The sequence below is a fragment of the Bombina bombina genome, chromosome 8, assembly GCF_027579735.1.
Source record: "Bombina bombina isolate aBomBom1 chromosome 8, aBomBom1.pri, whole genome shotgun sequence".
Lineage (NCBI taxonomy): Eukaryota > Metazoa > Chordata > Amphibia > Anura > Bombinatoridae > Bombina > Bombina bombina.
The window spans coordinates 76,044,913-76,060,038 of NC_069506.1; positions in this window are offsets into that span (position 1 = coordinate 76,044,913).

Here is a 15,126-nt window from a genome sequence, read left to right on the forward strand (position 1 = left end):
GAAATGGATGGTGTTAATCTATATTTCTTAATTGGTCATGTATGCTAGGAGCTAGAGTTCTGTTAATTGGGTAGATAATATAATAATTTAAGCTACCTTTTTTCACATTACTTATGGTTTAAAAACTATAGTATAAGTCAAGACTATTTAATTAAACCTACTGCTGATGACATCTTTGAAGAGTATCTGTCTTTGTCTTTTTCTTTCTTTTTCTGTTTTTTTTTGCAATTTCTGCTTTCTGCTGCTTTTGCTAGGGAGCAAGTATCTGCCGCTAGGGACACACTAGACTATTATAGCTTACCAGTACCCTTAATCATTTTTTTTTTTAAAAAATTTCTCACTAGGAGCAGTTTTTATCTGTCTCCCTAACTAAAACTGTCATGTATATCCAGTGTGTGTATATGGATAAGTATCTTGGTATTAGTAAGACTAGATCTCCAGCCATGCCCCCTAAAAAAGACAAAAAAAACTAAATAGCCTAGAAAACTCTGAAGCAGTAGTAACAGAAAATCTGCATCCAACATACTCTAGTATTGACACTAATAGTCTGGTCAAACAAATCTCAGATATCTTTATTCCGCAATTTGATGGTATGAAAAAAAGAGTTCTCCTTACTATCCAATGATCTAAAACAAATTGCTAACAGGGATACTGAGGCAGAAAACCGAATTTCTAACATAGATGACATACAAAACACCCAACAGGCTACTATTGAAGCCCAAGCTAAATGCATACAAGGTATTCAAACTCGATTATTTTAATTAGAAGATAGGTCCCGCAAAAACAATCTGAAAGTAGTGGGGCTCATGGAATCTGCAGCAAACTCAGACCTTATGAAGTTTGCTTCCATAACCCTCCCACAAGCACTAGGCTTCCCAATGGAAAGTCTGCCCTTACCAATAGAAAGAGCTCACAGAATTGGCCCCATCAAATATAAAGATCAAAAACTAAATAAAAAAAGACCAATAATGATTAAATACCTGAATTTTCAGGACAAATGTAATATCCTGACTTCCTATAGAAAATAAATCCCTCTTGAACTTAATAAAGAGCGTATCCTGATATTCCAAGATTTCTCAGCAGAAACATCTAGTAAGAGGCGGGAGCTCGCCCCATATTGTACACAGCTGATCAATCTTGGAGTACAGGCTACTCTCCAGTACCCCGCAAAACTAAAAATATTCCATGACTCTAAAACCTTAACCCTTGATAAAATAGAGGACGTCAAAACCTTTGTTGACAAAGTTAAAACATGAAACCTCTCTAACAGTTTTTACAAAAAGTAAGATTTATGATGGTACAACGAGACAAGAACTGGTTCATCCTTTGTCTTTTTTTTTTATATATGTGTGTTATGTGTTTCCTTTTTTTTTTTTTTGTTGTTGTCTTGTTTTGTTTTATTTTTTCTCTGTTCTTTCTTGTTTTTAATATGCACGCTAAACACTAAATGTTAGACAAGCTAAACATACTATCTTGGAATGTGGGTGGATTTAATTCTCCAGCTAAGAGGAAAAGGGTGGTTCATTATCTTAAAAGTTTTAGCCCAGATATAGCTTTCTTACAAGAGACGCACTTAAACAGCTCAGAATCAGAAAAATTGAGATTTACTTGGATTGGGAAAGTAATCTACTCACCAGCAGTAAATAAGAAGAGAGGAGTGGCTATACTAATTAATAAAAAGTTAGAGTACTCCATTGTTTCTCAGGTCAAAGATCCAGAAGGAAGATTTTTGATCTTAGAAATGGAGGTACAGGGTTCCCCCTTCATTATGTGTAATATTTATGCTCCCAACGAGCTTCAACCAAGCTTTTGGGAAACCTGTATGCCAAACTTATTGGATATGTCGATGCTCACTATACAGGGAGTGCAGAATTATTAGGCAAATTAGTATTTTGACCACATCATCCTCTTTATGCATGTTGTCTTACTCCAAGCTGTATAGGCTCGAAAGCCTACTACCAATTAAGCATATTAGGTGATGTGCATCTCTGTAATGAGAAGGGGTGTGGTCTAATGACATCAACACCCTATATCAGGTGTGCATAATTATTAGGCAACTTCCTTTCCTTTGGCAAAATGGGTTAAAAGAAGGACTTGACAGGTTCAGAAAAGTCAAAAATAGTGAGATATCTTGCAGAGGGATGCAGCACTCTTAAAATTGCAAAGCTTCTGAAGCGTGATCATCGAACAATCAAGCGTTTCATTCAAAATAGTCAACAGGGTCGCAAGAAGCGTGTGGAAAAACCAAGGCGCAAAATAACTGCCCATGAACTGAGAAAAGTCAAGCGTGCAGCTGCCAAGATGCCACTTGCCACCAGTTTGGCCATATTTCAAAGCTGCAACATCACTGGAGTGCCCAAAAGCACAAGGTGTGCAATACTCAGAGACATGGCCAAGGTAAGAAAGGCTGAAAGACGACCACCACTGAACAAGACACACAAGCTGAAACGTCAAGACTGGGCCAAGAAATATCTCAAGACTGATTTTTCTAAGGTTTTATGGACTGATGAAATGAGAGTGAGTTTTGATGGGCCAGATGGATGGGCCCGTGGCTGGATTGGTAAAGGGCAGAGAGCTCCAGTCCGACTCAGACGCCAGCAAGGTGGAGGTGGAGTACTGGTTTGGGCTGGTATCATCAAAGATGAGCTTGTGGGGCCTTTTCGGGTTGAGGATGGAGTCAAAATCAACTCCCAGTCCTACTGCCAGTTTCTGGAAGACACCTTCTTCAAGCAGTGGTACAAAAAGAAGTCTGCATCTGTCATGTTACAGTTGTGGACTCTTACCCTTTTTCAAGCAAACTCTTTCACACCTGTAATTGGATCATCGCTTTTGCTATAAAGCTCACCTTACAACTCTCATCATTGCTTGTTATTCTGTCTTCAATCAAGCTCTGCATCAAGCCCCTCCTCTGGGTGAATTACCGGTCTCAATCGTTTGCTATTCTGACTGACTCCTCATCCTTTGCTCTAACAACTTGCAACTTCCGGCTTCATTGCGGTGACGTCACACGCCGACTTGTCCTCACGGCTGCAGCTGCTACTGCCACGCTCTCCCTACTCAAACTTATTTTCGTGCAGGTTTGATTTCCATTTGACTCTTAATGATCATAAGCCTTATCTCTGACATTGAATATCATTGTTTGCAAATTTGTGAATATCGTTACTCCATATTTATGCCATCTTATTATGTTTACCGGAGTCTCCTTGAACATATGATATTATCCTTACTTAGTTCAGCTACCTCATCTCCATCTTTGATTCAGTATTATCTTTTGAAAGTTATTATTGCAAGTTGCTATATTTTTGTCCTTACTTATTTTTTCCTTGCCATATATATATATGTCTAACATTTACCCTCATATGAGAAATTGGCAGGAATATCCATCTGTATATGAGGTAATATACAGATGCATTTCAGATGCCATAGAATAAAATTGTATAATCTTCTGCGAAGTATAAAGTACTTATATGTTCAGTCTCCGCCAATCTGCAGGAGTTATTACAAACATACATATTGTTTTGCTAGGAATGAGATCTGCAACTGTGATCCTCATAATCATTAAGTTAACTATCTTTCACAGGGCGTTTATGATAGAAACTCCAGATCGGCCATGGCAGGATATCGCCATAGATTTTATAGTGGACTTACCTCCAGCTAACAAATTTAACACCATAGCTGTTATAGTTGATTTGTTTAGTAAAATGGTTCATTTTGTACCATACCATAAGCTACCAACCGCTTATGAAACAGCCACTATAGTTTACAACAACATCTTCAAATTGCACGGATTACCTAACTCAATTACCTCGGATCGTGGTACTCAATTTACCAGTAAATTCTGGCAAGAACTTTGTACAAAACTTGGAATCACAAGAAGGTTGTCTAGTGCTTACCATCCTCAAAGTAACGGACAGACAGAAAAAACCAATCAGTGGGTAGAACAGTACCTAAGATGTTTTACCACTGCTCAACAGGATAATTGGTCTGATCTTCTGATACATGCTGAATTTGCCTTCAATAATACTTACCACAATTCAATAAAGAATACACCATTTTATGTAAATTATGGCTTCCACCCAAATTATCACTGGGATAACAGTATTCAAAGTAAATGCCCAATGGTTAATCAAATGATTAACACCATTGCCGAAACTTTCACTTCAATTAAGGATAACATTTCGTTAGCTAAGAAGAAACAAAAGTTCTACTATGATACACGTAGATCTATCTCTCCAAATTACACTGTAGGTGATTTTGTTTGGCTTTCGACCCGTAATCTGAAACTCCACTATCCTTCTAAAAAACTTTCATCAGTTTTCATAGGACCATTCCCAATTACCAGAGTTATAAACCAAAATGCAGTTACTCTAAAATTACCAACTAATATGAGAATACATCCAACCTTCCATGTATCTCTGTTAAAACCATACAAAAAGCTCAGAGACCACAATCCTATTATACCCAGTATTCCTCAACTCTTAGTTCCTTCAAGTGAATATGAGGTTCAAAAGATACTTGATTCAAGAAAAGTTGGAGAAGAACTCCAATATCTGATACATTGGAAAGACTATCCTGATGAGGATGACTCTTGGGAGCCTGCTACACAAGTTTCTGCACCTCGTTTGGTTGCTTTATTCCATAGAAGACATCCTGACCGACCCACGCCTGATCTCCGGAGGTGATCTTTAGAGGGGGTGTCCTGTCATGTTACAGTTGTGGACTCTTACCCTTTTTCAAGCAAACTCTTTCACACCTGTAATTGGATCATCGCTTTTGCTATAAAGCTCACCTTACAACTCTCATCATTGCTTGTTATTCTGTCTTCAATCAAGCTCTGCATCAAGCCCCTCCTCTGGGTGAATTACCGGTCTCAATCGTTTGCTATTCTGACTGACTCCTCATCCTTTGCTCTAACAACTTGCAACTTCCGGCTTCATTGCGGTGACGTCACACGCCGACTTGTCCTCACGGCTGCAGCTGCTACTGCCACGCTCTCCCTACTCAAACTTATTTTCGTGCAGGTTTGATTTCCATTTGACTCTTAATGATCATAAGCCTTATCTCTGACATTGAATATCATTGTTTGCAAATTTGTGAATATCGTTACTCCATATTTATGCCATCTTATTATGTTTACCGGAGTCTCCTTGAACATATGATATTATTCTTACTTAGTTCAGCTACCTCATCTCCATCTTTGATTCAGTATTATCTTTTGAAAGTTATTATTGCAAGTTGCTATATTTTTGTCCTTACTTATTTTTTCCTTGCCATATATATATATGTCTAACATTTACCCTCATATGAGAAATTGGCAGGAATATCCATCTGTATATGAGGTAATATACAGATGCATTTCAGATGCCATAGAATAAAATTGTATAATCTTCTGCGAAGTATAAAGTACTTATATGTTCAGTCTCCGCCAATCTGCAGGAGTTATTACAAACATACATATTGTTTTGCTAGGAATGAGATCTGCAACTGTGATCCTCATAATCATTAAGTTAACTATCTTTCACAGGGCGTTTATGATAGCATCCTTCAAGAAAAACATGATTTTCATGCAGGACAATGCTCCATCACACGCGTCCAAGTACTCCACAGCGTGGCTGGCAAGAAAGGGTATAAAAGAAGAAAATCTAATGACATGGCCTCCTTGTTCCCCTGATCTGAACCCCATTGAGAACCTGTGGTCCATCATCAAATGTGAGATTTACAAGGAGGGAAAACAGTACACCTCTCTGAACAGTGTCTGGGAGGCTGTGGTTGCTGCTGCACGCAATGTTGATGGTGAACAGATCAAAACACTGACAGAATCCATGGATGGCAGGCTTTTGAGTGTCCTTGCAAAGAAAGGTGGCTATATTGGTCACTGATTTGTTTTTGTTTTATATATGTATATATGTATATTTGTGAATGTTGAGATGTTATATTGGTTTCACTGGTAAAAATAAATAATTGAAATGGGTATATATTTGTTTTTTGTTAAGTTGCCTAATAATTATGCACAGTAATAGTCACCTGCACACACAGATATCCCCCTAAAATAGCTATAACTAAAAACAAACTAAAAACTACTTCCAAAACTATTCAGCTTTGATATTAATGAGTTTTTTGGGTTCATTGGGAACATGGTTGTTGTTCAATAATAAAATTAATCTTCAAAAATACAACTTGCCTAATAATTCTGCACTCCCTGTATACTAGGAGGAGATTTTAATATGACCTTCAATTGTTATCTAGATAGGCTTATTGTTAAAAAACATAGTAGATATATGAGGGAAGCTAAAGTACTTTCTAGTTTTGCTAAAAAATCTTAATATAAAAGATATATGGAGGGTGCAAAACCCAGATTCTCGTGACTACACGTGCGAATCTAAGGCTTATAAATCTCTATCCAGGATCGATATGTTCCTTATCAGTGAATCGTTGCTGCGATTAGATATTATTACTGATATAAAAATAAAAAAGATCCTTATTTCGGATCACGCCGTTGTTTCCCTCTCTATCTCAATTTCCCCCTATGGTAAGAAAAAATTTGGGAAGTTTTTTTTCCCTTCGTATCTATATCAAAATATAAAATTCAGGAACTGGTTAATAAATAAATTGGGGGAATTTAAAAATCTTAACAAAGAATATATTCCCAAAGCAGAAATATTCTGGGAAACCGCAAAGGCTTTCTTGAGGGGAGAAATTAGGGCCTATATGATAAGAAAAAGGAAAGAAATAGAGAAAAAAGAGCTACAAGTATCTAATAACCTTAAAAAGAAATACATGGAATATATTAAGAAACCTGATAAAGACCAATGGCTTGAATATCAGAAGGCAAAAGAAGCTAGGGAGATCTTTCTTAGTCAGCAAGCAGTTCAAACTGACCTTAAAAATAGAGCATTCTTTGATAGAGCTAGTTCTAAATCTTCTAAATTTTTAGCCAGTTTAGCCAAAAATAAGAAAAAGAAGAATTTTATTGGTTCCATATTTTCAGGGGGGACTAGATACAATTCTCCACAAGATATATTAACGCAGTTTCAGACATATTATCAAAAATTATATTCAGCAGAAGAGATTAAAGAAAAAAGTCGTAATGAGTTCTGGGAGAAGGTGGTCTTACCCAAGATTACAGAAGAGCAATTGAGCTTTATTAACAGCTCGATCACAAATGAAGAGATTTCAAAGGCAATACGTAATATAGCTAATGGAAAGGCACCAGGCCCAGACTATCTCCCCTCAGAATTTTATAAAATACTGGAAGTACAACTCACCCCTAGGTTAGAATCTCTTTTTAATGGCTATTTTCAAATTCAAAACAAGCCATCTAAGTATTTTTCGGCTTCAAATATCGTACTCATATTAAAAAAAGACTCAGAATCGATGGATTCGTACCGCCCCATTTCCCTCCTAAATGCAGATTACAAGCTATTAATGACTATTATCTCAAATAGACTTAAGAAAATACTAGGAGGGATAGTCCATCCGGATCAAACAGGATTCATGACAGGTAGAACATCATTAAAAAATATAAGAACAGCCATGACTTTAATTGAACATTCCAAACTGAACAATAGGCCTAAATCAATTCAGCCTGATTTTGCGTTAATCACGGTGGATGCAGAAAAGGCATTTGATTCCATTGTATGGGATCACTTGTTCACTACCTTAGGTAAATTTGGTTTTACAGGTAACTTCACTAGTTTTATTAAGCTTATCTATGATGATCCGATCTCCTTTCTTAATATTAATGGCACTCTCTCATCTAATATAACGTTAAAGAAGGATACTAGACAGGGATGTCCTTTATCGCCTTTACTATTCAACCTATCATTAGAACCCCTGGCAGCCAGATGCAGAATAGAACTAGAAGGGATAGTATTAGGCAAAAGGAAATTTGTTCTCTCATTGTACGCGGATGACATACTGTTTTATATAGGTAACACAAAAAAGAATATCCCTTGTCTTTTAGAACTAATATCGGAATTTAGTTCTTTCTCAGGCTATAAAATTAATTTAAAAAAATCAGAAATTATATGGATCATCATGAGAAAGGACAGTTTTGTGAATAACCCTTTTGCCTTAGCAGATAAAAAATTTAAATATTTGGGAATAGTTTTATCCAGCAATCCAGAAGAGTGGTACTATCAAAATTATACCCTAATATGGGAGACATTTTCCACATCTTTTAAAATGTGGTCTAGACTCCCACTCACCCTATCAACAAAGGTTACCATGATTAAAATGATTATTTTCCCAAAGTTACTTTTTGTAATGCAAAATATGCCCATGTTTTTGCACAGCAGAGATATTAAAATTTTTAATTCCTTGTGTTCTAGATTTTTATGGGGAAAAGGGAAACCACGTATCTCTATAGCTAAACTCTCTCACAGTAAGGAAGATGGTGGTCTTGCACTTCCATGTGTGACATTTTATAACTGGACCTGTATGTCAAAAATTGCTATAGATTGGCTTACTGAAAATAACTATATTACAAATTTTGAGGAGGAAGAGGCCATGATTCGTCCCTTCTCCCTGAAAGCACTTCTTCATAAATTGAATGAACCATTATCTAAATATAGGATACCGCAATTTACATTTAAGAATATAATCCAAGCCTGGATGAAACTTTGCAAAACTCTGGAAGTGGATAATTCCAGTTCCAGATACTTGCCAATCAAAGTTAACCCTGATTTTAAACCAGGCTGTGATCTATACGTCTTCAAAGTATGGTCTAAGAATGGTCTAAAATATATCTTTGAGCTGATAGAACCTCAGACTAAAAATATTAAAACATTTAGTCAACTTATGTCTGAATTTACCCTAAATTAAAAACAATTTTTTGCCTACTTGCAGGTAAGGCATTATATTACGAGTCTAGATTGGAGGGAGAATTCTACTTGGTCTTTGGGACCATTGGACTCTATCATAAGTCGTCACCGTATGGGAATACATTCTATTTCAGCAGTGTATAAATTGTTAACAGATCAAGCTGCCGTTCCTAATCTGATGCGTTTGTATAGAAAATGGGCTGTTGATTTTGAGGATCTAGAGTTTGAAGTATTTAAAAAGAGCATTTTGGTTGCCTTAAAGTATACTAATGCTACCTCACTAAGAGAATCCAACATGAGGCTTATGAATAGATCCTACTTGACGCCAAGGGTAATGGCTAAATGGTCTGGGGGGGGGAGGAGAAAGTATGCCCGAAGTGTAGAGCCCCGGCAGCGGACCTTATACACATATTCTGGTCCTAGACAGAAAAGAGGAAGAGACCTCTCCAAAGACTGCACATATAGCACTCTGAGCCTGGACTAGAAGTGGAGAAATTGGGAAATTAAAATGTAACTTTTATTCTGTATGTTAAAATAAAACACTCAATTAAAAACAACCAAAGAATTGGAGGCCTATTCCTTAATTTTCAGTAAGCCTTTGATGTGTCAAAAGTATTTAGAAGTATTTTGACATATCAAAGGCTTACTGAAAATTAAGGAATAGGCCTCCAATTCTTTGGTTGTTTTTAATTGAGTGTTTTATATTAAACATACAGAATAAAAGTTACATTTTAATTTCCCAATTTCTCCACTTCTAGTCCAGGCTCAGAGTGCTATATGTGCAGTCTTTGGAGAGGTCTCTTCCTCTTTTCTGTCTAGTATATTACACACTGCACAGCACCAACTTTTCTGCTACAATAAATATGGAGACATGAACATGGTTGATGTCAGCTAATATAAATATAGAAAAGGTTGCCGGTGTGGTGCCACTGTATTTGTGTTGTAGTAACATATTCTGGTCCTGCCCAAGACTTCAGAAGTTTTGGTACCAAGTTGTATTTTGGTTAAAGAAGTTCTTAGTAACTAAATTAAACTTAAAGGATTTTCATATTTTCTTCCTCGTTACAGAGAGTTCAGTGCAGAATAAACCTTTAATCAATACTGCTATTCTTTTAGCCAGACAACTGATTTTAAGGAAATGGAAAAATAGAAGGCCACCAGGTTTAGCTAAATTCATTCAGACTATGCTATACCAAATAACCATTGATCAGTATGACCCACTTATTTATACGGAAGGGAAAATGAGAGATTTTCTTATAAAATGGGAAAAGGTGACTATGTCACTTTCTTTATCTACTCAAAAACAAATACTCTCACCCTTTCGTTCCTCTCCTCTCTTCTTATTGCTTATCCAATCAGATTACTACCCTTTATACTGGAGACAAATAGTATATTAAAAAGCTAGGGATAGGTGTGTCTTTTTTGTTGTTGTTGTTGTTGTTTGTTTTCATGTTTGTTTGTCTGTCATGTCCGATTTAAAAATATTCCAATAGCGTATAAGTATAAACTATAGGTATTGGCTTTTTCAAAGAAATCTTGCATGAATGGCCTCTTAGTTATCTTCTGGTGTTAAATTGCTGATCAAAGAATTACTTGTTCAGTTTATATTTGTTTTTTCTTTTTTTTTTTGATTATGTTTTGACTTCTCTAGTACCTGTATAATGAATGATATGCATAACTTATGCTGACAGTATTTGTTTATTTTCCTCTTGTTTTTTTTTTTGCTTTCGTTTGACACCCTGCGTGGTGTGCGGAAAAAAAAGCATATGTTTTTTGTATTTTTTTTATGCTATTGGATTATCAATAAAAAATATTTAAAAAAAAAAAAAAAGACCATGGATGTACCTGGCACGTCCTTGGTCAAATTGAGCACTGGAGGCGATTGCAAATCGCTTCCAGAAACTCTCAGGGTATTGAGGCATTTTGCAACACCCTTTACGCAGTAATCGATGCCAGCGATGGTGCCGATCGTTGGTGGTGTGGGAGGGTTAGGAGGGAGGCGGGTGGGCGGCCCATTGCTGGAGGGGGGCGGGAGGAGGACGGTAGCGGGTGGGACTGCTACGCCATGCTACAGGGAAGTAAAAAAAAAAAAGTTTGAGCCACAGCTGGAGTGAGGGAGGAGGGAGGGGGAGAGGAGGGGCAATGAGGGGGATCCTATTTGTGATCCGATGAGGGAAAGGGATCTGGGAGGGGGAGGGGGGAGGGTAATGAGGGGGGGGGCAGCTACACTACCAAAAAAAAGTAGGTTCTAAAAAAAAAAGATTACTGTAAACTGGGTACTGGCAAACAGCTGCCAGCATCTAAGATGGTGTCTAATAGGTAGAGGGGGAGGGTTAGAGAGCTGTTTTAGGGGAATAAGGGAGGTTGAAGGGTAAGGGGGGATCCTACACTGTAGAAAATATATAAAAATAAAATAAAAAAAAAAACAACAAAAAAAACACCTTTTATTTTCATACTGGCAGACTTTCTGCTAGTACTTAAGATGGGGTGACCTTTGGGAGGTGGGGGAGGGAAGAGAGCTATTTGAGAGGGGTCAGGGAGGGATCAGGGGGTGGGATGTGTACTTATTGCCCTATAACTTGCAAAAAAAGCAAAGAACATGTAAACAATGGTTATTTATAAATTCAGGACAAAATTTAGAAACTATTTAGCATGAGTGTTTTTTGGTGGTTGTAGATGCGTAAGAGATTTTGGGGGTCAAAAATGTGTGTTTTTTTCAATTTTTCTCATTATATTTTATATTTTTTTATAGTAAATTATATGATATGATGAAAATAAATGTATATTTAGAAAGTCCATTTAATGTCGAAAAAAACGGTATATGTGTGGGTAGAGTAAATAAGTAAAAGGGAAAATTACAGATAAACACAAACACTGCAGAAATGTAAAAACAGCCCTGGTCCTTAACGGTAAGAAAATTGAAAAATGGTCTCGTCACTGACTAAGGGGTTAATATACTTTTTACCTCTGTGATTACCTGGTATCTAAGCATCTTCTGACAGCCCCTGATCACACGACTATTTACATACCCCCCAACTGTCCCGATTTTAGGAGTCTGTCCCACTATGTCGGGTTGCTAGCCATCTGTCCCGCATTGCCCCATGCATTAAAAAAAAAAAAAAAAGTGTGTGGATTAAGCACGAGTAAGAAGGCTGTATACCCTCTGACCTCAGGTAATGGTGACCTCTAACCTACCTCTGTTAGTGATAATACTAGCATGCCTTCAGTTTTATACGATGAGCAGTGCTAACACCAGGGTAACGAACAGTGGCAGCCTCCAACTGCCAGCTAATGTGCTTGCCAACACCAGGACCCCATACAATGAATTACATATATGATGTAGTGTGTGTGTGTCTATCTGTATCTATAAGTGTGTATGTGTGTGTATCTACATGTATAAGTGAATGCTATGTAGTGTGTGTGTGTATCTGTATGTATAAGTGTGTGTGTGTATCTGCATGTATAAGTCTATGCTATGTAGTGTGTGTGTGTCTGCATGTATAAATGTAAGCTATGTAGTGTGTGTGTGTATCTGTATGTATAAGTGTGTATCTGCATGTATAAGTGTATACTATGTAGTTTCTGTGTTTATCTGCATGTATAAGTGTAAGCTATGTAGTGTGTGTGTATCTGCATGTATAAGTGTATGCTATGTAGTGTGTCTGTGTGTATCTACATGTATAAGTGTATGCTATGTAGTGTGTGTGTATCTGCATGTATAAGTGTAAGCTATGTAGTGTGTGTGTATCTGCATGTATAAGTGTATGCTGTGTAGTGTGTGTGTATCTGCCTGTATAAGTGTATATGTAGTGTATGTGTGTGTATGCTATGTAGTGTGTGTGTATCTACATGTGTAAGTGTATGTTATGTAGTGTGTGTGTATCTGCATGTATAAGTGTATGCTGTGTAGTGTGTGTGTATGTACCTGTATAAGTGTATAATATGTAATGTTTGTGTGTATCTGCATGTATAAGTGTATGCTGTGTAGTATGTGTGTATGTACCTGTATAAGTGTATAATATTTATATGATGTGTGTGCATCTACATGTGTAAGTGTAAGCTATCATGTTGTGTGTATCTGCATGTATAAGTGTATGCTGTGTAGTGTGTGTGTGTGTGTATCTACATGTGTAAGTGTATGCTATGTAGTGTGTGTGTATCTGCATGTATAAGTGTATGCTGTGTAGTGTGTGTGTGTGTGTGTGTATGTACCTGTATAAGTGTACAATATGTAGTGTGTGTGTGTGTGCATCTACATGTGTAAGTGTATGCTATGTTGTGTGTGTGTATCTGCATTTATAAGTGTATGCTGTGTAGTGTGTATGTACCTGTATAAGTGTATAATATGTAGTATGTGTGTGTGTGTATCTACATGTGTAAGTGTATGCTATGTAGTGTGTGTATCTGCATGTGTAAGTGTATGATATGTAGTGTGTCTGTATCTGCATGTATAAGTGTATGCTATGTAGTGTGTGTGTATCTGCATGTGTAAGTGTATGCTATGTAGTGTGTGTATCTGCATGTGTAAGTGTATGCTGCATGTATAAGTGTATGCTATGTAGTGTGTGTGTGTATCTGCATGTATAAGTGTATGATATGTAGTGTGTGTGTGTATCTGCATGTATAAGTGTATGCTATGTAGTGTGTGTGTATCTGCATGTGTAAGTGTATGCTATGTAGTGTGTGTATCTGCATGTGTAAGTGTATGCTGCATGTATAAGTGTATGCTATGTAGTGTGTGTGTGTATCTGCATGTATAAGTGTATGATATGTAGTGTGTGTGTGTATCTGCATGTATAAGTGTATGCTATGTAGTATGTGTGTGTTTGTATCTGCATGTATAAGTGTATGATATGTAGTGTGTTTGTATCTGCATGTATAAGTGTATGCTATGTAGTGTGTGTATCTGCATGTATAAGTGTATGCTATGTGGTGTGTGTATCTGCATGTATAAGTGTATGCTATGTAGTGTGTTACTGTGCATTTTTGCTGACTTTAAAGGCCAGAATCTAGAATATTAATGGGGAATGCAGAGAGCAGTTTTAGAGAATATATTATTAAATGTCCAATTAAGATAAAAATATTTAGCACTGTCTTTGCAAAGGCTAATTAAATACATAGCTCACATAGCTATACCAGTGGTTTGAGCTTGTGTTTGATTTGCTGCCTAAGAGTATTAAAAGATATTACTTTATTTAGAATTTTATTTACATTACTTTGGGCTTATTATTTTTTTTTAAGCCCCATACCTGCTCCTGCCCACCACATTTCAAATGTTGCCGCAGGGGGGGCTGTCCCTTTTTTGAATTTTGAAATGTTGGGAGATGTGCTATTATCTATTGACTTGCATTTAGTATTGTGTTGTGCTAACTAGTGATGTCGCGAATAGTTCGCCGGCGAATAGTTCCCGGCGAACATAGCTTGTTTGCGTTCGCCGCGGCGGGTGAACATATGCGATGTTCGATCCGCCCCCTATTCGTCATCATTGAGTAAACTTTGACCCTGTATCTCACAGTCTGCAGACACATTTCAGCCAATCAGCAGCAGACACTCCCTCCCGGACCCAGACCCTCCCAGCTCCTGGACAGCAGCCATTTTAGATTCATTCTGATCCTGCATTCTTAGTGAGAGGAGGGATAGTGTAGCTGCTGCTTATTTTATAGGGAAATTGATAGCTAGGCTAGTGTATTCAGTGTCCACTACAGTCCTGAAGGACTCATCTGATCTCTGCTGTAAGGACAGCACCCCAAAAAGCCCTTTTTAGGGCTAGAACATCACTCTTTTTTTTTTTTTGCCTGTGTAATTTTGACTGTGAAACATCAGTCTGCTAGTGTAATCTAATTGCAGTTACCTTCCTGTAGTGCCACCACTCATATCTGTTGTAACAGTAGTGTAAATTTAAAAACAAAAAACTTTTTTGACTGTGAAACATCAGTCTGCTAGTGTAATCTAATAGCAGTTGCCTGCCTGCCAGCGTGTGTGCCAGGCCCACTTGCCAACTAGTGCCACCACTCATATCTGTTGTAACAGTAGTGTAAATTTAAAAAAACAAACACTTTTTTGACTGTGAAACATCAGTCTGCTAGTGTAATCTAATTGCAGTTGCCTGCCTGCCAGCGTGTGTGCCAGGCCCACTTGCCAACTAGTGCCACCACTCATATCTGTTGTAACAGTAGTGTAAATTTTAAAAAAACAACACTTTTTTGACTGTGAAACATCAGTCTGCTAGTGTAATCTAATTGCAGTTGCCTGCTAGTGTAATCTAATTGCAGTGCACGAGAAGTTATCTGGGAGCAGGCACTGA